General features: G+C 44.3%; 1 protein-coding gene across 1 annotated transcript in view; it reads right to left on the minus strand.

Annotated features, from left to right (window-relative positions):
* ATP2B2 (ATPase plasma membrane Ca2+ transporting 2) overlaps positions 1-27,184 on the minus strand; it is a 376,005-nt gene that overhangs the window by 196,049 nt on the left and 152,772 nt on the right. The window contains exon 3 of the mRNA XM_025272341.3: positions 6,816-6,910. The gene's annotated coding sequence lies outside the window, so the exon portion shown is untranslated. The remainder of the gene's footprint in view (positions 1-6,815; positions 6,911-27,184) is intronic.

Genomic DNA, 27,184 nt, shown 5'->3' on the forward strand with positions numbered 1-27,184 from the left:
CCTCCCCAGCGCCTGTGCTTGCCGAAACAGCACCTCTGCCAAAAGCAGTGCGGGTGATGGGCGCTTCTCTGTGGCCCCAGCTTCCTCTTGGGCTGCCGTTCGCTTGAGGCTTCCAATCCTATCAGCATCGCGCTGGCTCCAGTCCTGTTACCTGGAAGTCCTTTTGTTCTGAGGACTCCCGGTACGACCAGCTGGTGTCGAGTGGCCCTGGGATCATGCGGAAAGGGTGGCCACCATCTGTGCATCTGGCCAGACCCTGGCCTTAGAGGCTGCCAATGAAGAGGCCACGTGAGTGTGAGCGCTGGGGAGAGGCCAGGTAGTGGGGAGGGCCTGGACCAAACAGCCCGGATCTTGCCTCCCCCAGGAAGCCTTTCTCGATTAAAGGGAAAAAAATATGACATAGCCCCCCGCTCATCCTGTCTCATGTCCCCACGATACTCCTTGCTTGTCCCCTTATAATGTGCCCGATTCCCTTCTGTCTGTTGACAGAGAGCAGGAAGAAAACACGTGTGTTTCCTGATGGGCAGAGAGATAGACTTTCACCAGTGTCTCCGGAGAAGGAGCACTTCCAATCGAGTGCCTACCCAGCTCCTGTCATTCTCCCCTTCTCATGCTGACAGTCTCCTTTAATTTAAACATATCAGGTGTAAGGAACTTGCCCTTGACTCTGTTTTTCTCTTTTTACGTGAATTGATATTTTGCTGATCACAACGGCTCCTATTTGACAAACAGTAAAACGTCTGTGTGGCAAACATATTATTTAGTCAACCCAGCAGCTTCTTTGCTTCCCAGGCTTTTGCTTTTTAAAACACAGGTTAAGCCGCACAGGTCCTAGACAAGCACTTCCCTGGCGCAGGGACCGCGGTGTTGGCAGTTCCCGCGGGCTGGCTCCTGGGTGGTGGTGTGAGTGTGCTTCCCTCTGCTGCCCCTTCGCTAAGGAGCCCTGGACTGCTGCCCGTGTCCGGTCCTTGAATCTCATTTTCCTGTTTTGTCTCTTGGCTTCAGCGCTGCACACTTCTAGCAGCAAACTCCTCCCTGCAATGTAACGACTTACTGCACTCACAGCCTCCTGGCACTTCCTCTATTCCACAAGGGCTCAGCGCCCACTGTGGGTCAGGGACTAGGGATACACAGATAAACAGACGTGGGCTCTGCTCAGGGAGGGGATTCCCTGGTGGCTCAGTGGTAAAGAATCTGCCTGCAGTTCAGGAGACCTGAGTTCGATCCCAGGGTCAAGAAGATCCTCTAAAGAAGGAAGTGGCAATCCACTCCAGTATTCTTGCCTGGGATATCTCATGGACAGAGGAGCCTGGTGGGTTACAGTCCATGGGGTTGCAGAGAGTCGGATGCGACTGAGTGACTACGTATGCACGCACACACGGGGAGCGAGGATCATGAAGACTCTGACGTGATCCACGTGCTCAGAGAGGCTGGATCGCTTCCTCTGGGTCACACAGCCAGCAGGGAATAAGGCACGAAGTCAGACCTATTTGACTCTCAGGCCCAAGCAAGCTCTTTCCACTGCCCCCCACTCTTGGAGACTTCAGAGTCTAGCAAGAAAGCTCTAACTGAACAACCAAATAAAACACAACAGGATACCTTCTACCACAGAAGATGCATATCTGAAGAGCTGCAGAGAACGAGAAGGAGAGTGACTGATTTCCATGGGGGATGGTTCCAGGAGAGGTAAAACGTGAGCAGGGTCTTCCATTCTCAAGCTTAAGAAACCACATAACTCGTGTGGTTAAAACTGTGTAAAGTAAGAGCCACGATGCCCTGAGTGAGGAGTACTGGGTTTATTTATGCATAAAATGCCCGAGAACGAGGTGCATGAACTGGGGGTCACCTCTGCTCTTGGCCACAGAACAGGTGGTGAGGTCCCTGTCCCTGGAGGTAATCAGCAAGACATTTTGAAAAGGTGCCAGTCACTGCATGGGGTTGTTGAGGAGTTCTTTGGTTCCTTCTAGTAATAAGATGTTACGAGTTTTATTCTTTCCTAGTGAAGGGAAGGCGGGTCCCTTTTTAGTTCTCCCACTGACCCTGGGGAAGGGTGCCCTCAACCCCAGGCACCCAAGGCTGAGAGCGGGCAATTGTTCCCACTGGGGCCACTGGGACCAGAGACCCACTGGGCAGCTGGTGACATCCACGCCCTGAAATGTCCTCTCCCACCCAATTCTTTCAGCCGTCTCAATATGGAGGGCTTCTTACTCCCATTTTAAAGACATAAAACTGAGGCGGCAGAAATTTAAACACCTTGCTAAAGACTGCACGACTGGGACCTGAAACCACCACGGGAGAACTGTGCAGCCTGGCAGTTCTCTCCGTGCCCGCCTCCCCAGACGGAACCTGTGCTGAGCGGCCTCAGGGTGTGGAGTGCACGGCCCCAACCTCTTTGCTCCATCCCTGGTATTCCAGACTCTCGGACTGCCTGGCCAGGGGAAGACAAGTCACAAATTAGGAGAAAATACTTGCAATCATATGGATAACAAAGGATATATTCATAGACAATATATACTATAAAGAGGTGGCTTAGAAAGTAAAGAATCTGTCTGCAATGCAGGAGACCCAGGTTCAATCTCTGGGTCAGGAAGATCCCCAGAGAAAGGAATGGCTATCCACTCCAGCATTCTGGCCTGGGGAATTCCATGAACAGAGGAGCCTGGCGGGCTACACTCTATGGGGTCACAAAGAGTCGGACTCGACTGAGAGACTAATGCTTTCACTTTTCAGGTAACAAAGGAGGCATTCATAGAAAACATACACTATAAAGAACTCAATAAGACAATTCTGGTGTTTAGTTGCTAAGTCGTGTCCAACTCTTTGCGACCCCATGGACTGTAGCCTGTTAGGCTCCTCTGTCCATGGGGTGTTCCAGGCAAAAATACTGGAGTGGGTTGCAACTTCCTTCTCCAGGGGATCTTCCTGACCCAGGGATTGAACCCACATCTCCTGCATTGCAGGTGGATTCTTCACCACTGAGCCACCTGGGAAGCCCATTCAATAAGACAAACAACCTAACAACAAAAGAGGCAAAAGACTTATAGAAACATTTTGAGCACTGTTACAGCCCTCAAGTGCACAAGTTTTCACATATCACACGGCACCTCTGCACGCACTGTCCCCTGGCACCAGCACCGCCCCTCAGACAGGAACTGCCATCCACCTCGGAAGAAGGGCTGACCTGCTTTGTAAACCAGTGTTAGTTCCTATGGCCTAAGACATTGCTCTGGTGTGGAAAGTCTGCCAGTTGGATTTATTTATAGAGAAGGAAGCCTGTAGTTTTTGCTTAAAAGAGGTTCCACTGGGACTGTTTGGGGGGTTGTTTCTGAGCAGACTTGGGGTAGACATTTCTCATGGATGTGATCTGACTTGATGAACCCCTCCCTCTTGGTTCACTTCTCTCTGGATGCTCTTGTCAGCAGAGAGGGTGGTGGGATGTCTCCAAGATGACGTCAAGGAGCTGAGCCTGCCCTCGTTGGCTCGTCTCTGCTTCTGCAGGTGGGTCAGGCTCTGGGAAGCCCTCTGCTTTGGCCACTGAAGAGCCAGCCGGCTCTGGGGGGGAACAGTCCAGGCCTTTGTGGTTTCCCACGGCTCCTGGAGTGCCTGCCCCACTCCCCACCATGGCTGGGACTCTGGCCCAGCCAAGGCTTGGCCCCAGACTTGGAAATGCAGATGGAGCCAGGTTAGGTTGTAGGTGGTCAACGTCCCCCCCTACCTTACACTAAAAGCCTGGAGTCTGGAGCTAGAACTCCTGGGTTCAAATCTTGGCTAGGGAAAGCTCTGTGCTTCAGTGTCTCCTTCTGTACGATGGGGGATAAAGGTTGTGCCTGCCTTATAGGCTGTTGTGAAGACTAAATGATTAGAATTTTTTTTTTTTAATGAGGATCACTTTAAAAGTCTTGACTGAATTTGTTACAACCTTCCTTGTTTCTCTTTTATGCTTTGGTTTTTTTTACCTCAAGGTATGTGTGACTTAGCTCCCCAGTGAGGGATCAAGCTCCCACCTCCTGAACTGGAAGTCGAGGTCTTAACCACTGGACCACTAGGGAAGTCCCCAGTTAGCACTTGCTAAAGCATTTAGAATAGGGCCTGGCATGTAGCCAGCACCGTATTAAGCAACTGCTCTCGTCATTGTTAGCATTGCTACTGTGATCATTTCACTCAGCCACCGTGGCTAGAGGGCCATGTGTATGGAGTCAGAAGGACGGGGTTCAAATCCCAGCTTTGCCATTAACTCGCTGAGTGACCCTGGGCATTTCACCAAGGGGCTCTGTGCCTTGGTCCCCTCCCTCTTCTGTGAAATGGAGATGATGAACATACATATATAACAGGCTGGTGGTGAGGATAAGAGGCTCAGACCAGTGCCTGGCTCACAGCAAGTGCCTGGTGAATCCTAGGTACTATTATTATCATCGATATCTGAGTTACCGTGACTTCTGCCAGGTCAGGCCAGGCCCTCCACAGCTGCCCTGGGAGGAACTCACCATCACCTTGGACAGATCCACTAGCACCTGGGGCCCCCGCAGCCCCTCCTTGGATTCTCTCTGCCCACCCCCAGCACTCCAGACCTAGAACTTTGACCCAGCCCTTCCCAGCATGCTGCCACTCCCCCGTCCTCTCCTACTGCAGAGGGGTGTTTTCCTAACACTCATCAGATTGCTAGAGCCCTCCAACAGCTTAGCCACTGCATGTAGACTGCAATTTAAACTTCTCTTGGGGGTCCTCTAGGCCTGGCCCAAGGGCCCTGCTGAGGAGGTATCCCCCTGCCTGCAGAGCCTACTTGGAGGCCTCACTCACCCCTCCCCAGCCCACTGTCTTCCTCATTCTTCCTTAGCTCCATCAGGGTCACTTGCCCCTTGCCCCCACCCTCATCTGCTCAGAACACTCTCCCCAAACCTGCCCCCCTCACCACCCCTGTGCCTTGACCCAGACCTCTGCATGGCTGGCTGCTTCCACCATAGGGACCTCTGGCTAGAAGTTCCCTCCTTAGGGGCTGCCCAGCACTCCCACCCTGCTGCTCTGCTTTGTTTTATTCAGTGCTAGTCATGTCCAGAAGCCATCTTTTGTATTTATTTGCTCAACTGTATGAGGAGCGGGTCTCGTGTGTTTCATTCTCAAGGGTACCCCAAGGTGAATCAGAGCATAACAGAGACTGCACATAGAAGATGCTCAATAAACACTCATAAACAGATAAAGAGGTAGTTGAGCAAGCCCTGCCCCCAAGCATCCTTTGTTGTTTTTGGGTCACTAAGTTGTGTCCAACTCTGCGACCCCATGGACTGCAGCATGCCAGGCTTCCCTGTCCTTCACCATCTCCCAGAATTTGCTCAAACTCATGTCCACTGAGTCGGTGACACCATCCAACCATCTCATCCTCTGTCGTTCCATTCTCCTCTTGCCCTCAGTCTTTCCTAGGTCTTTATCCCACATCAGGGTCTTTTCCAGTGAAGAGCTCATGCATCTTTGGTATTATGTAATAAAAGAGGTTGAGCCCCAGTGGTGAAAACACTAAATCTTTGCCAACCTTGTGAGCCTTGGAAGCTTTTCAACCCGTCTCGGGAAGAGGAGGAGGGGTGGGTGTCACCTCCTGTTCCTGTGGATGGCTCATAGATGGCTCTCCTCAACCTCCTTCTGCACCCACGCCTGTCAAAAGCTGCCGGGTTTAAACACCCATGTTTCTGTTCCGCATTATCGATTGTTTAATATTCAAGAGATGGCATTAAATAAATATGTGCACGATTATGTAATGTGTTTGGAAACAATCTGGTTGGTCCCAAAGTGCTTGGGCAAGAAACAGAACTTCAGCGAGGCGAGAGATCTGGGTGATCTCTGAGGGTTGAGGACAGAGGCATGTGGCCCATCTGCCTGTCTACCCCTTCCCCTGTTTGGGTCTGGACTTTCTCATCTTCCTTGGTGCAGGCAGGGTGGGGTAAGTAGGAAGTGAGCTCAGAATCTCTGAGTTGCACCCCGGAGCTCCCAACTCCTGGCTGGTAGTTACTTCTCTTTGGGTCTCAGTCTTCTCACCTGTGAAAGAGGCTGATGACACCTTCTGAGGTCAGAGGAGAAGCTGACTTGAGCTCTGGCTCAGAGGCTGTTCTTTCGAAAAGTAAGTTGGGTCCGATGCTCATACATGAGCAGCGTGACCTCTGGTCCCTGACAGGTGTGGGTCTCGGGGAACAGGCATGGACTTTGAGGTCCACAGGTATATAACGCAAGGCGGATAAAGCAAGGCATTAACAGAAGCCCAAAGAAAGGGATTTGGGAAAACAGAAGACGTGGTTAATCCCAGCTAGGAGCCAGAGAAACCTCACAGAGCTGCCATAGGGGCTGGCTCTGGAAGGCCAGATGGCACTGTGACCCTGGAGAGACAGCTGCCCATTTAACTAACATGCACTAGACAGCCAGGCATCTATTTATTCAACTGAGCACCTACTATCTTCCAGCTACTCTGCTAAGCACTTCACATGGATCATCTCTGCTTGACCTTGACAAGAAAGAAACGCTGCCGCCGCCCAATTTCACTGACGAGGGACCCGAGACTCAGTTCACTACGTGCAGGGATCCTGCCTTCCTTCCATGAGGCCTTCTCACTCTGCTCTCCATTCAAACGCAAAGACGTGAGGGGGAGTTTTCCACACCTGCACCGTGGTGCATCAATAATTCACGCGTCCCCACCAGAGCGGCAGAGGGAAGGTGGCTGCTGTCGACCACTGCTTTCCTGCTCAGCGGACCCTCCATCAGCACCCCTGTGCCAATGCTGCCCTCCCAGGTCTCCCCCATCCCCAGCTCCCGCAAAACCCCAGTCTCCAACTCACCCCTCCACGTCTTCTGGTTAACTGAAAGGCGTCAGGGTTTGGAAAATGGGGCCCATGTCTTGCCGCCTCTGGGGACTGGGTGACGAAGTTCAGCTCTGGAAAAGGGGAGAAGGCATCGGTTAGGGGCGGGTGACCCCACGGGGACTCAAGTCAGGAAGGAGCGGGAAGGGAACAGTGGTGGGGCGTGTCCCTGTGTGTCGGCACTGGGCTAGCGCCAGGGTCAGGGGGGTGGAGATGGGAGAGAAGCAGGAGGACTCTGCCCCTGCCTTCTCCATCAGGACTCGCTTGGGTGGGCTTCACCCCCTCCCAGGTCCCATCTCAGGGGAACCAGTCTACCCGCCAGGAGAGTGTTAGGGTGAGGTCTCCCTGTCCTCTGTCTGATGGCTGGTGTGGCCTGCGAGGGCAGAGGAAGTGAGGCAGAGTGGTCATAGGCCTGTGCTCAGAAGGACAGAGGCCCTGGGGCTGGTGGCTGGACTTTTCCAAGCCTCTGTTTCCCCATCTGCAGGACAGAGATAATAATACCTATTTCTATGTGCATTCATGGGCGATGTGTGTGAGCAGTTTTATCACATGTGTAGTGTTACGTAAGCACAGTCACAGTCCAGATACAGAACTGTTCCGTCACCATAAGCTTCCTTGGGCCGCCCCACTGAAGCCACCCCCACCCACCTGCATCCCTTGTTCAGTTGCTGAGTCGTCTCCGACTTTTTGCCACCCCATGGACTGCAGTCCTGGAGTTTGCTCAGATTCAAGTCCACTGAGTAGGTGATACTGTCTAACCATCTCATCCTCTGTCATCCCCTTCTCCTTTTGCCTTCAGTCTTTTCCAGCATCAGGGTCTTTGCCAATGAATTGGCTCCTAACACCAGGTGGTCAGTGTTGGAGCTTCAGCTTCAGCACTGAGCCACCAGGGAAGCCCCCTGCACCCTTAACTCCTGGCAGTCATGAATCTCCATAATATTGTTTCTTCAAAGATGTCTATAAATGATATCATGCTATATGTGACCTTCTGGGACGGCTTTTTTCATGCAGCACAGTTCTGTGGAGGTTCATCAGGTTGTTGTGTGTGTAGACAGTTCAGTGCTTTTTAGGTGAGTACCACTCCATGATGTGGCGGGACCACTGGTAGCTTAATTAAAGGACATCTGGGTTACTTCCAGTTTTTGATTAATATGAGTAAAGCTGCTATAAACCTTTGTGTACAGAGTTTTTGTGTGAACATAAGTTTACATTTACTTGGCATGAATGCTCAATAGGACAATTATTGGGTCATACGGTAGTTCTATATTTAGGTTTTGTTTGTTTGTTTGTTTTAAAGAGACTTCCAAACTCTTTTTTAGGGTGGTTGTACCATTTTACATTCCCATCTACAATGTACGAGTGATCCAGTTTTCCTGCAGGTGGTGTGATCACTTTTTATTTTAGCTGTTCTGATAGGTGTGTAATAATGTCTCACTGTGGTTTTAATTTGCCTCTCTTTGATGGCTAATGATGTTGAACATCTTTTCATGTGCTTGTTTTCCATCTGTATACTCTCTTCATAGAAATGTCTCTCTATGACTTTTATCCATTTTCTAATTGGATTTTTTTAATGGTTGAATTTGGAGAGTATTTTTTATACTTATTAGATATCAGTACTTTGTTAGATTTTGTGGTTTGCAAATATTTTCTCCCAGTCTTTAGCTTTTCTTCATCTTCTTAACAAGTTTTTTTGTTTGTTTTTGCAGATCGCGAGCTTTTAACTTTGTGAAGTCCCAATTATCTTTTTTTTTTTTCTTTTCTTTTATGGGTCATGCTTTGGTGTCAAGTTTAATAATTATTTAGTCTTAGATCCTGGAGATTTTCCTCTTACATTTTTCCCCTAAAAGTTTTATAGTTTTACATTTTATATTTAAGACTATGATCCATTCTGAGTTACTTTTGTATAAGGTGAGAGACTTAGATAGGATTTTTCTTTTTTTTTTTTGCCTGCTGCTGCTGCTGCTTAAGTCACTTCCGTCGTGTCCGACCCTGATGTCCAATTGCTTCAGCATTACTTGTTGAAAAAGTTATTATCTTTCCTCCATTGAATTGCTTTTGTATCTTTGTTAAAATCAGTTGGGCTTGTTTGCATGTGTCTTATTTCTCAATCTTTTATTCCCTCCATTGACCTACATGTCATCTCTCTGTTGATACCAGAAAGTCTTGATTTCTATATAATAAATCTTGAAATCAGGTAGACTGACTCTTCTTATTCTTCTTTTTCAAAATTGTTTCAGCTATTCCAGCTTCTCTGCTGCTCCATATAAGTTTTAGAATAATCTTTTCTACACCTATAAAAATTTTGTTGGGATCTTAATAGGAATTGCAGAAACTAACATTTTTACTGTGGTGAGGCTTCCAATCCATGAACACATATGTCACTTCATTTATCTATATCTTCTTTGATTTCTTTCATCAGATTTTAAAAAAAAACTATTTCTCAGCATACAAATCATGTATGCTTTGTTAAATTTATACCTAATTATCTCACTTCTGAGTTACTGTAAATGGCACTGCATTTTAAATTATGGTACACCCATGTTCCCTGCTAGTATACAGAAATACAATAGATTTCTGTAGGTTTATCTAGTACCCTGTGACCCTCCTGAAATCACTCATTAGCTCCAGGAGGTTTTTCTTGTTTTCCCTTTGATAGATTCTTTGGGATTTTTCATGCAGACAATGAACTTATCTACAAATGGGGACAATTTATTTCTTCCTGTCCAACTTGTATTCCTTTTCTTGTCTTGTCTTACTGCATTGGCTAAAATTTACAGCACTATTTGAATATAAGTAGTGAGAGCTGACATCCTTGCCTTATTCTGTTTTAGGAAAAGTCATTCAGTCTTTAACCATTAAGATAATATTAGCTTAGTTTTTTGCAGATGCTCTTTATCACGTTGAGCAAAATCCCTTCTATTCCTATGTTTCTGAGCATTATACCATGAGTGGCTGTTGAATGTTATCAAATGCTTTTCCTGCATTAGTGGATATACTGTATGATTTTTCTTTAGACCATTAGCCTGGTAGATTATGTTAATTGATTTTTTATTTTTGAAAGAAATACTTTTATTTTACATACTTTTGTTAAGATACTTAAAATCCATGTGTTAAATTTTAGGAATATTCAACAGGTGACTACTCATTGATAAACTGGTACAAAGTAACATGTCACTGATCTTTGCTGTAACCCAAGAACAAGTTCATTTGTATGAAGTAAGCAAATATAATTCAGAAAATTCCTTTGGGAAATTATTTAACATGAAACTTTGGCTCTGAGTTTAATACATAGGAAGGTGGTGAAGGTGAAAGTTGCTCAGTCGTGTCCAACTCTCTTGCGACCCCATGGACTATACAGTCCATGGAATTCTCCAGGCCGGAATACTGGAATGGGTAGCCTTTCCCTTCTCCTGGGGATCTTCCCAACCCAGGGACTGAACCCAGGTCTCCCGCATTGCAGGGCAATTCTTTACCAGCTGAGACATAAGGGAAGCCCTTATTACATAGGAAGCCATTCAGTTCAGTTCAGTTGCTCAGTCATGTCCGATTCTTTGCCATCCCATGAACTGCAGCACGCCAGGCCTCCCTGTCCATCACCAACTCCCAGAGTCCACCCAAACCCATGTCCATTGAGTCAATGATGCCATCCAACCATCTTATCCTCTGTCATCCCTTTCTCCTCCTGCCCTCAATCTTTCCCAGCATCAGGGTTTTTTCCAATGAGTCAGCTCTTCACATCAGGTGGCCAAAGTAGTGGAGTTTCAGCCTCAACATCAGTCCTTCCAATGAACACCCAGGACTGATCTCCTTTAGGATGGACTGGTTGGATTTCCTTGCAGTCCAAGGGACTCTCAAGAGTCTTCATCACAGTTAAAAAGCATCAATTCTTCAGCGCTCAGATTTCTTTATAGTCCAACTCTCACATCTGTATATGACCACTGGAAAAACCATAGCCTTGACTAGACGGACCTTTGTTGGCAAAGTAATGTCTCTGCTTTTGAATATGCTATCTAGGTTGGTCATAACTTTCCTTCCAAGGAGTAAGCGTCTTTTAATTTCATGGCTGCAATCGCCATCTGCAGTGATTTTGGAGCCCAGAAAACTAAAGTCAACCACTGTTTCCCCATCTATCTGCCATGAAGTGATGGGACCAGATGCCATGATCTTCATTTTCTGAATGTTGAGCTTTACGCCAACTTTTTCACTCTCCACTTTCACTTTCATCAAGAGGCTCTTTAGTTCTTCACTTTCTGCCATAAAGGTGGTGTTATCTGCATATCTGAGGCTATTGATATTTCTCCCGGCAATCTTGATTCCAGCTTGTGCTTCCTCCAGCCCAGCATTTCTCATGATGTGCTCTGCATATAAGTTAAATAAGCAGGGTGACAATATACAGCCTTGACATACTCCTTTTCCTATTTGGAACCAGTCTGTTGTTCCATGTCCAGTTCTAACTGTTGCTTCCTGACCTGCATATAGGTTTCTCAAGAGGCAGGTCAGGTGGTCTGGTATGCCCATCTCTTTCAGAATTTTCCACAGTTTATTGTGATCCACACAGTCAAAGGCTTTGGCATAGTCAATAAAGCAGAAATAGATGTTTTTCTGGAACTCTCTTGCTTTTTCCATGATCCAGCAGATGCTGGCAATTTGATCTCTGGTTTCTCTGCTTTTTCTAAAACCAGCTTGAACATCTGGAAGTTCACGGTTCACGTATTGTTGAAGCCTGGCTTGGAGAATTTTAAGCATTACTTTACTAGCGTGTGAGATGAGTGCAATTGTGTGGTAGTTTGAGCATTCTTTGGCATTGCCTTTCCTTGGGATTGGAATGAAAACTGACCTTTTCCAGTCCTGTGGCCACTGCTGAGTTTTCCAAATTTGCTGGCATATTGAGTGTAGCACTTTCACAGCATCATCTTTCAGGATTTGAAATAGCTCAACTGGAATTCCATCACCTCCATTAGCTTTGTTCGTAGTGATGCTTCCTAAGGCCTACTTGACTTCACATTCCAGGATGTCTGGCTCTAGGTGAGTGATCACACCATTGTGATAATCTTGGTTGTGAAGATCTTTTTTGTACAGTTCTTCTGTGTATTCTTGCCACCTCTTCTTAATAGCTTCTGCTTCTGTTAGGTCCCTACCATTTCTGTCCTTTATTGAGCCCGTTTTTGCATGAAATATTCCCTTGATATCTCTAATTTTCTTGAAGACATCTCTAGTCTTTCCAATTCTATTGCTTTCCTCTATTTCTTTGCATTGATCGCTGAAGAAGGCTTTCTTATCTCTCCTTGCTATTCTTTGGAACTCTGCATTCAAATAGGTATATCTTTCCTTTTCTCCTTTGCTTTTCACTTCCCTTCTTTTCACAGCTATTTGTAAGGCCTCCTCAGGCAGCCATTTTGCTTTTTTGCATTTCTTTTTCTTGGGGATGGTCTTGATTCCTGTCTCCTGTACTATGTCATGAACCTCCATCCATAGTTCATCAGGCACTCTGTCTATCAGATCTAGTCCCTTAAATCTATTTCTCACTTCCACTGTATAATCATAAGGGATTTGATTTAGGTCATACCTGAATGGTCTAGTGGTTTTCCCTACTTTCTTCAATTTCAGTCTGAATTTGGCAATAAGGAGTTCATGATCTGAGCCACAGTCAGCTCCCGGTCTTGTTTTTGCTGACTGTATAGAGCTTCTCCATCTTTGGCTGCAAAGAATATAATCAATCTGATTTCGGTGTTGACCATCTGGTGATGTCCATGTGTAGAATCTTCTCTTGTGTTGTTGGAAGAGGGTGTTTGCTATGACCAGTGAGTTCTCTTGGCAAAACTCTATTAGCCTTTGCCCTGGTTCATTCCAAATTCCAAGGCCAACTTTGCCTGTTACTCCAGGTGTTTATTGACTTCCTACTTTGCATTCCAGTCCCCTATAAGGAAAAGGACATTTTCTTTGGGTGTTTGTTCTAGAAGGTCTTGTAGGTGTTCATGGAACTGTTCAACTTCAGCTTCTTCAGCATTACTGGTTGGGGCATAGACTTGGATTACTGTGATATTGAATGGTTTGCCTTGGAAACGAACAGAGATCATTCTGTCGTTTTTGAGATTGCATCCAAGTACTGCATTTTGGACTCTCTTGTTGACCATGATGGCTACTCCATTTCTTCTAAGGGATTCCTGCCCACAGTAGTAGATATAATGGTCATCTGAGTTAAATTCACCCATTCCAGTCCATCTTAGTTCACTGATTCCTAGAATGTCAATATTCCCTCTTGCCATCTCCTGTTTGATCACTTGCAATTTGCCTTGATTCATGGACCTAACATTCCAGGTTCCTATGCAATATTGCTCTTTACAGCATCGAATCTTGCTTCTATCACCAGTCCCATTCACAATTGGGTGTTATTTTTGCTTTGGCTCCATCCCTTCGTTCTTTCTGGATTTATTTCTCCACTGATCTCCAGTAGCATATCGGGCACCTACTGACCTGGGGAGTTCATCTTTCAGTGTCCTATCTTTTTGTCTTTTCATACTGTTCATGGGGTTCTCAAGGCAAGAATACTGAAGTGGTTTGCCATTCCCTTCTCCAGTGGACCACATTCTGTCAGACCTCTCCACCATGACCTGTCCATCTTGGGTGGCCCCACACGGCATGGCTTAGTTTCACTGAGTTAGACAAGCCTGTGGTCCGTGTTATCAGATTGGCTAGTTGTCCGTGACTGTAGTTTCAGTCTGTCTGCCCTCTGATCCCCTCTCTCAGTGCCTACTGTCTTACCTGAGTTTCTCTTACCTTGGACGCGGGGTCTCTCTTCACGGCTGCTCCAGCAAAGCACAGCCGTGAAGAGGAAAGCTGTTACATAATCATTAACACATATCAGATATACTTAATACTAGCAAAGTAGATTCAGTTACTGTTTGCGATTTAAATTCTAAACACAGAGGTGTAGCTGGGAGTTAATTGATTTATAAATGTTGAGCCAACTTTGCATTCCTGGAATAAACTACTTGGTCATGATGCATAATTGCTTTTACATATACCACTGAATTTTATTTGCTAAAGTTTCATTAAAGATTTTCACATCTACATTGATGAGGAATGTTGGACCCTAGTCTTTTGTGTGTGTGTGTGTGTGTGTGTGTTGTGTGTGTTGTATTTTGTTTTTCTGGTTTTGATATCAGGGTCATTCTAGCTTCAAAAAATGAATTGAAAGTGTTCCTTCCTCTGCTACTTACTGGAAGACACTGTGTAGAACTGGTGTTAATTTTTAAAGCATTTGGTAAAATTCTCCAGTGAAACTATCTGAGGTTTTCTTTTTAGGATATTTAAAATTTTAAAATTCAAATTCCACAATAATTATAGTGCTACTCAAATTATCTGTTTCATATTGGGTAAATTGTAGTTTTCATTTTTTGAGAAATTGTTTCGTCTCATTTAGGTTGTCAAAGTCCTGTGCATAGAGTTATTCACAGTATTCCCTTACCCTCCAATTGTATATCTGCAATCACATTTCATTTCCAATTTTGCTAATTTCTCTCTTTCCCTCTCTTTTTTGCCCGTTAAGTCTTGCTAAAGTTTTGCCAATGTTATTGATATTTTCAAAGATACAAGTCTTCAGTTTCACTGATTTTTCTCTATTCATCTTCTGTTTTCAATTTTATTGATTTCTGCTCTTATCTCTATTATTTCCTTCCTCCTTCTTGATTTGGGTTTATTTGGCTTTTCCTTTTCTAGCTTGTCAAGATGGGAACTTAAATCATTGATTTGAGGCTTTTCTCTTTGCTGACTATGCATCTAGTACTATAAATTTCCCTCTCAGCACCACTTAGTTATGTCACACACATTTTGACATGTGATATTTTAATTTTATTTTTTATTAACTCTGGCTGCACAGCATGTGGGATCTTAGTTTCCTGACCAGGGATCAAACCTGTACTCCCTGCATTGGATGCACAGAGTTTTAACCACTGGACTGCCATTGAAGTCTCCTGTGATATTTTTATTTTAATTCAGTTCAAAATAGTTTAAAAATTTCAAATTATACTTTATCATTGACTCATGGATTATTTAGATGTGCATTATTTAACTTCCAAGTAGTTGGGAGATTTTTATGTTTTCTTTCTGTTACTGATTTCTAGCTTGATTTTATTGCAGTTGGAGAACACATCCTTTCGATACAAATTCTAATTTTGCTGAGGTTTGTTTTATGTCCCAGCATATGGTCTAAATGTTGTATGTTCTGTGGACACTGAAAATAATGAGTTCTATAAATGTTGCTTTGATCCTGTTGATTGATGATGTTGTTGAGTTCTATATCCTTGCTCTGGTATTCTGTCTAATTGCTCTGTCCATTATTGAGAGAGAGGTGTTGAAGTCTCCAGCTGTAACTGTGGTCAGTTTCATCAGTTTTTTTTCTTCACATATTTTACAGCTCTGTTGTTTAGTGCATATATATTTAGAATTGCTGTATCTTCTTGGGGGTTGGACTCTTTATCATTATATAATATTCCTTCCCAACTCTAGTAATTTTCTTTGCTCTGAGGTCTACAGTATCTGATTTTTATATAGTTACTCCTACTTTCATTTGATTAATGTTGGTATGATATATATTTCGTTTATTCTTTTACTTTCAACCTGCCTCTGTGTGTGTATGTGTCCACATGGGTGCTCAGTTGTGTATGACTCTTTGAGACCCCATAGACTGCAGCCTGCCAGAATCCTCTGTCCATGGAATTTTCCAGGCAAGAATACTGGAGCAGGTTTCCATTTCCTACTCTAGAGCAACTTCCTGACCCAGGGATCAAACACACGTCTCTTGCATCTCTTGCATTGGCAGGCAGATTCTTTACCGCTAGCACCACCTGGGAAACTCCCCTCAACCTGTCTGTATCATTATATTTGAAGTGAGTTTTTTATAGGGAGTATATAGTCAGGTCATGATTTTCAAACCACTTTGTCAATATCTGTCTTTTAATTGGTGTACTTAAACTGTTGACATTTCATATCATTGTTGACGTGCTAAGTTTAAGTCTACAATTTTAACTTTTGCTTATTTGTTCTTTCTACATACACTTAAAACCACATCAGAAAGTGTGACAATTTTTGTTTTAGTCATCGAATATAATTTAGAAAAGCTGAGAAGGGAAAAAAGGGCCAATTGCATTTACCCACATTTTTGCTTACCATATGCTTTTTTCTTTCCTAATATTCAAAGGTTCACTTTTTATTGTTTCCTTTCTGTTTGGAAACCTTCTTTTTGCATTCTTTTAGGGTGGGTCTTCTGGCAACAAATTCTCTGTTTTTCTTCGTTCTGAGAATGTCTTGACTTCCCCTTCATTCTTGAAGAATATTTCCCCTGGACATCAGGTTCTGAATGGACAGTTCTTCCCTTTCAGCATTTGAAAACTGTCGTGTCACTTCCTTCTGGCCCCGTGGCTTCTGACAAGAAAGTCACTGTCATTTGAATTGTTTCCCCCTTACAGAGGAGGTGTCATTTCTCTCTCACTGCTTTTAAGATTTTTTGTTGTTGTTCTGTTTTTAGTTTCAGAAGTTTAACTATTTTGTATCTTGGTGTGGATTTTAATGAGTTTATTCTCTTTGGAGTTTTGCTCAGCTTCACAAACCTGTAGATTCATGTTATTTGTCAAATCTGGGACGTTTTCAGCCACTATTTCTTCAAGTTTTTTTTTTTTTTTTTTTTTTTTCAGTTCCATTTCCTCTCTTGTTTGCTTCCAGTAGTCGAATGACACAAACATTAGATCTTTTGTTATAGCCTCACAAGTCTCTGAGGCTGTGTTTTTCATTTCTCTTGTGTCTATTTTCTCTTGGTTATTCAGATTAGGTAATTCAGATTATTTCTATTATCCTATATTCCCATTCAGTGATTCTCTCCTGTGTCCCCTCCAGCCCTCAATTAAGCACATCCACTGATTTTTTTTTCTTTTAAATTTCAGTTTTCATATTTTTCAGTTCTAAAATTTCCCTTCAGTTCTTCTCTATCTTTATTTTTCTTTGCTGATAAACTGTATTTTTTTTTTCCATTTGTTTCAAGTGTGTTCCTAGTTGTTCCTTGGAGCATTTTTATGATGACTGCTTTAAAATCTTTGTCAGTTAATTCCAACATTTCTGTCATATTGGTGTTGGCTTCTATTGATTGTCTTTTTTTTTTTTCATTCAGTTTGAGATCTTCCTCATTCTTGTTATAAGTGAATTTCTATTGATACTTGGGCATTTGGGGCATTATTATTCTATTGATACTTGGGCATCCAGACTCTGGGATCTCATTTAAACTTTGTGTTTTAGCTGGCTTCCTCTGATACTACTCCAGCTGAGAAAGGGGGGTGGTTGGGAAATCAAGCTCCCCATCAGGCCTCCACTGATACCTCCATGGCTGAAAGGGGTAGGGCTGCCTTGTTACAGCTCCCAGTGTGGTCTCTCCACCAGCACGACAGGGACTGGGGTGAAGTCTTGTTACCACCCAGTGGGGAAGGAAAGTCCTGGATCCCTACCTGGCCTTCTCTGACACCACCCCCGTGGAGCACTTGAGATGCTTATTTACAGTCTGGTGAAGGGGGAAGTCTAATCTCCCCACTGGATCTGTGCTGGTGTGGGTGGAGCCTCAGTGCTTTCTGTGGTGTTTGGTTAGAGCAGAGCAGTTTTTGTTGGTAAGTATCTGTTCTGCCGGGGCTTTCCAGGTGGCACTCGTGGTAAAAGAACCTGCCTACCAATGCAGGAGACTTAAGCGACACGAGTTCAATCCCTGGGTCTGGAAGATCCCCTGGAGGGTGGCATGGGAACCCACTCCAGTATTCTTCCCTGAAAAATCCCATTGAGAGAGGAGCCTGGAGGGCTACAGTCCACAGGGTAACAGAGCTGGATGCAACTGAAGTGACTTAGCACACATGCACATCTGTTCTGCTAGGCTACCCTTTTCTTGCCTTTTCAGCTAAAGAAGCCAGGTTTCTGTCAGGGCACTTTTGTTTGTTTCTTTGTTTTTTGCCTGCCCGTTAGCATTTCCTCATTTCTAGCTTCTTCAGCTCCAACTCTGAGCTGTATGAGGCAAAAAGAAACTCCTCATTCACCAGGACCTCATCACTATGCTGTTTCTTGGGTCCCCAGGTCCCAAGAAGCAGGTCTGCCTTCTCTCTATCTTTTAGAGTTTTCTTGTGTTTATTTTATATAAATGTCTAGGGTTCTCAGTTGTGCCTAGGGACAAGTACCTCTATTCCACTGTCCAAGAAGCAGGAGCTACCTGAGCCCTCTTAACAAGTGCTTTTAGCTCTCTGGAGTTTTCCAGGACCACCTCTATCTTCTTAACACAGCTAAACAGATCAGATATTCTAAGATGCCCGTTATTTTCCATGGACTCCCAGCTTTCTACCTGACCCTGAATGCCTACCTGTCCAGTCAGGGACAAGAAGAACTCTAGGCTTTTAGGAGGCCTTTTCTTTCAAAGCTATAGGTGGCAATGGGTGACCGGGAGCAGAGCCCCAAAGATGGTTGTTAAAACTAGAAATCCAGTTGGATAATCTGTTTCAGGGTCTCCAGGTCTAACCTTGTGAGGTCTTCTCAGGGGAATGCAGGAATCTGGGCAGTGTCAGTAACCAAAAACTACTTAAGCCAGGGTGTTAAAGTTCATAACTTTGTCTCATTCCCCACCATGGCTGGCTCCTCCCTCCAGGACTGTGTATTACCTTTTACAAGAGGCTCCCAAGTCTGCACCTGATTTCCTTCTCTACCCAGCTCTGGGAGGCAGCAAGCACCCACCACCCTTGATGTCCTAAGTGCCTGGCTTTCAGAGGTCAGGGACCTACCCAAGACCGCTTAGTTCCATAGTGACAGAGCCAGGCTCACACCCAGGTCTTGTGACTCTGGCACCAAGGTCATTTCCCAGGCCCCAAATCTTCTCTGTATTTTTTTATCTAAGTCAAAATGGTTCTCAAAGTATGGTCCACGTGCCCGAGGGTTCCCCCAAGATTCTTACAGGGGGTGCTGAGAGATCAAAACCATCTTCCGAGTAACACTTAGATGTTATTTACCACCTTCACTGGGTTGATATTTGCACTTCTGGTGTGAGTAAAACTGCTGGTGCCCTAAGGAATCCAGGGAGCGGCGCCAAACTGCCCCGGTCATCACCGTATTCCTCATCACCGCATGTGCGCAGTAAAAAATGCCAGCTTCATCCTGCAACGTCCAAGATGAAGCGGTAAAAATGACTAACTTTATTAACTCTTGCAAGAACACGCAAAGGGAAGTATTTGCATAAGCCTTACATTGTAACCCAAGTATGACGTCTGCTGGAGGACAGGCTCTCGTGTGAGCATTCGCGTTATGAGCTGAAATTGCCTATTTTCACCAAATGCCTTTTTTTTTTTTTTAACATAAAAAGAACAACCAACAGATACATGATGGTTATTTAGACTTGGGTATTTGGCAGACATGTTCTCAAAAGCAAACAAAGTGAGCCTATCACTTCGAGGAAAACAACTGGCAGTATATGTTGCCAATGATAAAATGTGAGCTTCCAAAGTGAAAATTAGAATTGTGGAAGGCTTATGTGTGCCATCATGAACTTGACAGCTCCCTGCTACCAAGAAATATTTCTGATGAGGTCAGTGGTAAGACAAAAAATGTTCTTTTTTGATATTGGATAATGAAATGTGCAAACATTTGGAAGATCTGCATAACTCATTGAGCCAATATTTTCTAAATGGCCAATGCAGGAGGAAAAAAGACATGCATGAGTAAAAAACCATGCATGAGTTACCAAACCATGCATGAGTAAAAAGAATTAATCAAAGTGTAAGAAAAATGGATTAGAATGTATAATACAAAAAGTTCATTGACATTGCTTCAGATTCTTCATTGCAACTAATTTTTAAGATTCTGAGTTGAATTGTGTCCCTCCTAAAGTTCATATTTTGCAGTCTTTACCTCCCAGTACCTCAGAATATAACTGTATTTGGCAACAGGGCCCTTTAAAGAGGGATTAAGTAAAATGTTAATGCTTAATGTTTAAGCATTAAGTAATGCTCAAAATTCTGCAAGCCAGGCTTCAGCAATACATGAACCGTGAAATTCCAGATGTTCAAGCTGGTTTTAGAAAAGGCAGAGTAACCAGAGGTCAAATTGCCAACTTCCGCTGGATCATCGAAAAAGAAAGAGAGTTCCAGAAAAACATCTATTTCTGCTTTATTGACTATGCCAAAGCCTTTGGCTGTGTGGATCACAATAAACTGTGGAAAATTCTGAAAGAGATGGGCATACCAGACCACCTGACCTGCCACTTGAGAAACCTATTTGCAGGTCAGGAAACAACAGTTAGAACTGAACATGGAACAACAGACTGGTTCCAAATAGGAAAAGGAGTATGTCAAGGCTGTATATTGTCACCCTGCTTATTTAACTTATATGCAGAGTACATCATGAGAAATGCTGGGCTGGAAGAAGCACAAGCTGGAATCAAGATTGCTGGGAGAAATATCAATAACCTCAGATATGCAGATGACACCACCCTTATGGCAGAAAGTGAAGAGGAACTCAAAAGCCTCTTGATGAAAGTGAAAGAGGAGAGTGAAAAAGTTGGCTTAAAGCTCAACATTCAGAAAACTAAGATCATGGCATCTGGTCCCATCACTTCATGGCAGATAGATGGGGAAACAGTGGAAAGAAACAGTGGTTGACGTTAGTTTTCTGGGCTCCAAAATCACTGCAGATGGTGACTGCAGCCATGAAATTAAAAGACGCTTACTCCTTGGAAGGAAAGTTATTACCAACCTAGATGGCATATTGAAAAGCAGACATGACTTTGCCAACAAAGGTCCGTCTAGTCAAGGCTATGGTTTTTCCTATGGTCATGTATGGATGTGAGAATTGGACTGTGAAGAAAGCTGAGCACTGAGGAATTGATGCTTTTGAACTGTGGTGTTAGAGAAGACTCTTGAGAGTCCCTTGGACTACAAGGAGATCCAACCAGTCCATTCTAAAGGAGATCAGTCCTGGGTTTTCTTTGGAAGGACTGATGCTGAAGCTGAAACTCCAATACTTTGGCCACCTCATGCGAAGAGTTGACTCATTGGAAAAGACTCTGATGCTGGGAGGGATTGGGGGCAGGAGGAGAAGGGGACGACAGAGGATGAGATGGCTGGATGGCATCACCAACATGATGGATGTGAGTTTGAGTGAACTCCGGGAGTTGGTGATGGACAGGGAGGCCTAGAGTGCTGCAATTCATGGGGTCGCAAAGAGTTGGACACGACTGAGCGACTGAACTGAACTGAATTGAAGGTAAAATGTTAAGTTCCCCTTAGACTGTAAGGAGATCAAACCAGTCAATCCTAAAGAAAATCATCCTGAATATTCATCAGAAGGACTGTTGCTGAAGCTCCAATACTTTGGCCACCTAATGTGAAGAGCTGCTTCACTGGAAAAGACCATGATCCTGGGAAAGACTGAAGGCAGGAGGAGAAGGGGACGACAGAGGATGAGATGGTTAGATAGCATCACTGACTCAATTGACATGAATTTGAGCAAACTCCAGATGTGGAGGACAGAGGAGCTTGGCTTGCTACAGTCCATGAAGTTGCAAACAGTTGGACATAATTCAGCAGCTGAACAACACAACAAGTTAAAATGAAGACATTAAATGGGCCCTAATCCAATCTGATTAGAGTCCTTATAAGAAGAGGGAATTTGGACACACAGAGAGACACCAGGGCTATCTAAGCAGAGGAGGGACCCTGTGGGGAAATAGCAAGAAGACAGCCATCTGCAAGCCAAGAAGAGAGGCCAGCATGCCTTGATCTTGGACTTTTAGCTGCCATAACTATGTGAAAACACATTTCTGTTGTTAAAGTCCTTCAGTGTGTGGTGTTCGGTTACGGCATCCCTGTAACTGAGCAAGATCCTGCGGGGCCTTCTTGGGGACAGACACCCCTGCCATGTTTCCGTCGCCCTTACTTATCAAAAAGCTTTAGTTTCTTAGGCCTTCACCAAATTCCAAGGAACAGATTCAATCAGAGAAGTAAGAAAAGGCAGCCACAAAGGAAAACAGTCAAGCAAGACAAAATAATAGTTCAGCCATAATACCAAGTCCAAGACCTTTAATTCCTCTTCAAGGGATCTAGGTGATATCCTGAGCCACACCCTTGGGCTGTTTTGCAGACACTAAAATCTTCTCCAGGTAGAAGAAGCTAACTGCATGTTGACCATCAGTACCCAGACCCCAGGCCACTTGGAACCAGAAGGATGATGAGGTTACCTCCTGAAAAACCATCTTATTATCTCACCACTGTCTAATCAGAAGAATGTCCATGAGCTGATCTACCTACAATCCTCACCCTTAATAAAAGACTTTCAAAACCCTTTGCCAAAAGCCGTTGAGGAGTTCAGAGCTTTTGAACATGAGCTGCCCGTTCTCCTTTATTTTTGGCACTACATTGGGTGTCCTGCAGGGCTTCCCTAGTGGCTCAGAGGTTAAAGCATCTGCCTGCAATGAGGGAGACCTGGGTTCGATCCCTGGGTTGGGAAGATCCCCTGGAGAAGGAAATGGCAACCCACTCCAGTATTCTTGCCTGGAGAATACCGTGGACAGAGGAGCCTGGTGGGCTACAGTCCACAGGGTTGCAAACAGTCGGACATGACTGAGCGACTTCACTTTCCCTTTGGGTGTCTTGCAATAAAAGCTATACTTGCTTGTACGCAACCTGGTGTCCATAGACTGGCTTATTGACTGTGTGCGGATGAGTGGGGCCAAGCTTGGTTGGATACCAGCCGTAACTAACATATCACTTGTTGAGTTTGGGTGTAGTATCAAAGGAGAAGATCTGCAATTTTCTCAACAGCTATTAGAATCCTCCTCCCTTTCCCACAACATATCTCTGTGAGGCTGGAATTTCTTCATAGTAACCAAAACATCCTATGGCAACAGACTGAATGCGTAAGCAGATGAAAATCCAGCTGTCTTCAATTAAGTCATTAAAGAAACACAAAAACATAAAGCAATACTATTCTTCTAGGTTTTCTTTTTTTTTTTTTAATAGTTATTTTTCATAAAGTATGTTATCATAATGGATTTACTATTGCTATTTTTAAAAGAATTAATACATAAGTATCATTACTATCTCCATTTTGACTTCAAATATGGTAAATATGGAGAGACAATATTCATGTAATCACAACTCTTGGAGGTCCTCAGTCATTTTTAAGAATGTTAAAGGTCCTGAGACAGAAAGTTTGAGGATGGCTGATTGAGGTCAGTATTTCCCCAATTATGTCAATCAAACATGACTGTCAAGATGATTACTATCTCTCCTTTAATCAATCTCATTTTTTCTTAATAGCTTGCTTGGTTAAAACTTAAACACATTTATTTTAAAAGGAAAACCAGGGACACTCACCACAAATAAAAAACAACCACAACAGAAAAATTTTAACAGGCTGTCCTGATGTTTAGTGGATTCTATTGCCTGCCCGATACTCTAATTCCAAAATCTGTTTGCTATCTACCTAGAGTTGCCGGGAGAAGGCAATGGCACCCTACTCCAGTACTCTTGCCTGGCAAATCCCATGGACAGAGGAGCCTGGTAGGCTGCAGTCCATGGGGTCGCTAGGAGTCGGACACGACTGAGCAACTTCACTTTTACTTTTCACTTTCATGCATTGGAGAAGGCAATGGCACCCTACTCCAGTACTCTTGCCTGGCAAATCCCATGGACAGAGGAGCCTGGTAGGCTGCAGTCCATGGGGTCGCTAGGAGTCGGACACGACTGAGCAACTTCACTTTTACTTTTCACTTTCATGCATTGGAGAAGGAAATGGCAACACACTCCAGTGTTCTTGCCTGGAGAATCCCAGGGACAGGGGAGCCTGGTGGGCTGCCGTCTATGGGGTCGCACAGAGTCGGACACGACTGAAGTGACTTAGCAGCAGCAGCAGCATAGTTTAGCCAGTATTCAGGTGGAGTGTGTGCATGCTCAGTTGTGTCCAACTCTTTGTGACCCCATGGACTGTAGCCCACCAGGCTCCTTTGTCCATGGGATTCTCCAGGCAAGAATACTGGGTGGGTTACTATTTCCTCCTCCAGGGGATCTTCCTGAACCAGGGGTTGAACCCACGCCTCCTGCATTGGCAGGCAGGTTCTTTACCACTGAGCCACCTGGGAAGGGAGTGGTGTAAATATACACTAGTTCCAGAAAGAAACTTTTGCCTCGAGGTGACCTGGAGGACTGAAAGAGAACTGGAAATGGATGAGTTTTCTCACCAGGTGATGGGCTGTTATTTCATACTACCTAGTATCCTCTTAGGTACCATCAAAGGTATACACTCTACACTTAGGGAGGCTCAGATTTAATGGTGAGAGGGTAACAGGCAGGAAGGCCAGGGGTCTCCAAATGGAGGACATAGCCTGCAAGTGTCAGACATTTTTATCTCTCTTAAGCGGCAGGAGGAAACAAACTAGCAATATTTTTTTCCTTCTCTATACAAATTTAAAGAAAGGTTTCTCTTAAAATACTGTGTTGCCATAATGACACCTGGTTTCACCTGAAGTTAGCTATTCTTGAGCCTAGAGATAACCAATGCCTTTTTCTTATGGAAATGTTTGTCTTAAGCTATGCTAATGTACTACGCCTTTACCCCAAACTCGGTCTCCAAGTCGGTTCCGCCTCTGGGCCCAAAACCTACTTGACAAACCAGTATGTTATACTCAGATATTGTTCCCCTAATCTATGTAAATGAAACTATTTGTATGGTGGTCTGCCCTTCTTTAAGATTCAAGTTAATTATTTTATGGCCCAAGATTATCCCAAAATGCATCTTATGGGCCAGGGGCCTGGTGCTATTCTGAATTATAAGACATTCCTTTCTTTCATTAACAGACTGCTAGTGACTATATAACATCCAGCTGAAGACTAGCAAGGGGGTGCTCTTTCTGCCCCCTTCTGATGCCTATGTCAGAAGCTTTCTCTATCTCCTTTATGCTTTAATAAAACTTTATTACACAAAAGCTCTGAGCAATCAAGCCTTGTCTCTGGCCCCGGATTGAATTCTTCTCCTCCGGGAGCCAAGAATCCTGGTGTATTCGCGTGATTCAACAACAACCTTTCAATGGCATTGAGGCTAACAGGTAGGGGCAGTGGTTCCTGTCACAAATAGTGCTTCTGTCTCCTTGAAGGCATGTGGGGGAGAGGGTTCTACTCTTGTTCCCAAGCCCAAAACACTGACCGTGGCAGCTGAGTTTGAGAGATGAGAAGCAGCACATTCTAGCTCAAGCAAGCCCTCAAGACACTCTGTGTAGCCCTCCTCCAAAACCAAATCAGTTCATGGGCTGGGGAAGCCTCAGTCCAATCTTGTGCATGTTCCACTCTGAGTTTCACCTCCTCCCAAATCTGTTCTAAACTCCTCTATTCCTTTTTGGGTGACAGTGCCATCGCCAAACATGTTTCCAGCCACACTGATTGCAAGAGCTCTGGAGACAACCCATATGTTCACCAGAAGAACAAACCAGCAGACTGTGATATCCTCACGCCAGGGAATATCATACAGCCAAGTAAAGGCACCAACTCCAGGCACCGGAACCACAGAGACAAACCTGGGAAACACAGCGTCTCCCAAAATCAGCAAGATTCAGCAGGTTACATGCTACACAACGCCATTGTAAAGGACTAGAGCCAAACCAAACCCAAACAACAGGCACGTAAGCATGCATACACAAGATAAAAATGCTTCTTTAAAAAAAGCATATGGGGACTCTCTGTACTTTCTGTTCAATTTTTCTGTGAACCTAAAACTTCTCTAAAAAATACAGCCTATAGAACAACAAAAAAAAGCAAGGAAATGATAAACACAGTATGGTCATTTCCTCTGGATAAGGCAGGGGGTCAGGGTGGGGACAACTCACACAAGAATATAAAAATTATTGGTAACATTCTAAGTCCACAACATACATTGCATTACTAAATTGACATATATGCCACATAATTTCCTCTGTATGCAACAAATATAATACTAAAAACACAAAGGAAAATATGCTCAGCTTCTTACCCAATCATTTTGCTTCTTAAGAACTTAGTCTAGGGACTTCCCTGGTGGTACAGTAGTTAATAATCTGCCTGCTAACGTAGGTGGAGAAGGCAATGGCACCCCACTCCAGTACTCTTGCCTGGAAAATCCCATGGATGGAGGAGCCTGGTAGGCTGCAGTCCATGGGGTTGCTAAGAGTCGGATACGACTGAGCGACTTCACTTTCACTTTTCACTTTCATGCATTGGAGAAGAAAATGGCAACCCACTCCAGTGTTCTTGCCTGCAGAGTCCCAGGGACGGGGGAGCCTGCTGGGCTGCCGTCTATGGGGTCGCACAGTGTCGGACACGACTGAAGCGACTTAGCAGCAGCAGCAGCAGCAGCAGCTAACGTAGGAGACCCAGGTTCGATCCCTGGTCTGGGAAGATTCCACATGCCTTGGGACAACTAAGCCCATAGGCCATAACCACTGAAGCCCGTGGGCCCTAGAGCCTGTGCTCTACAACAAGAGAAGCCACTGCAATGAGAAGCCCGCACACTGCAACTAGAGAGAGTAGTCTATGCTCACTGCAACTAGAGAAAACCCGTCTGTGGTAAGAAAGACCCAGCACAGCCAAAAAATTAAAAAATAAAAATAAAAAAGAACTTACTCTAATGGAAGTACTTGGAAATGCAAAAATATTTCAACCATATCGATGCTGATCATGGTGTTTTTCTTTTTAAATCATGGCAATAATCCGGACACAATCTAACTTTCTAATCTAGAAGGTTAGTTATGTAAGTTACTGGGAAGTCATTGGTCAGAATATTATGCATCTATCAAAAAAAAAAAATCACATTTCCAAATACTTTTTAATGGCCCAGGAAAATAGCTTAATAACTTGAAGTGAAACATGCAGAGTAGGGAACAGAAATAAAATAAGATCTTGATTTTTATGACCTACAACAAGCAATTTATTATGTTTATCACCTAGAAAATAAATAGTAATGTTTAAAGATATACTATTTCTCAAACGTCAACACTGTGGGGCTTAAGGTTTAGGTTCTTTTATGAAACGTCCCTGTTTCCCTGTTTTCTTTAGTAAACATACGTGGAGGAAAACATGTTCAGCTTCTTACTCAGTCATTTTGCTTCTTGAGAACTTATTCTAGTGACTTCCCTGGCGGTCCAGCGGTTAAAATGCAGCAGATCCCGGTTTGCGATCCCTGTAAGCTTGCACATACGTCAGTCAGGAAGAGGGTCTTGCCCAGACTAATGGGCTTACCCATTCTGCAGCTCCCTCACAGCTCCCTCCCCTCAAATGATTATCCCACTGTCTCTTGAGGCTGAAGCTTATTAGTCT

This window comes from Bubalus bubalis, chromosome 21, assembly GCF_019923935.1.
Source record: "Bubalus bubalis isolate 160015118507 breed Murrah chromosome 21, NDDB_SH_1, whole genome shotgun sequence".
In the NCBI taxonomy this organism is placed as follows: domain Eukaryota; kingdom Metazoa; phylum Chordata; class Mammalia; order Artiodactyla; family Bovidae; genus Bubalus; species Bubalus bubalis.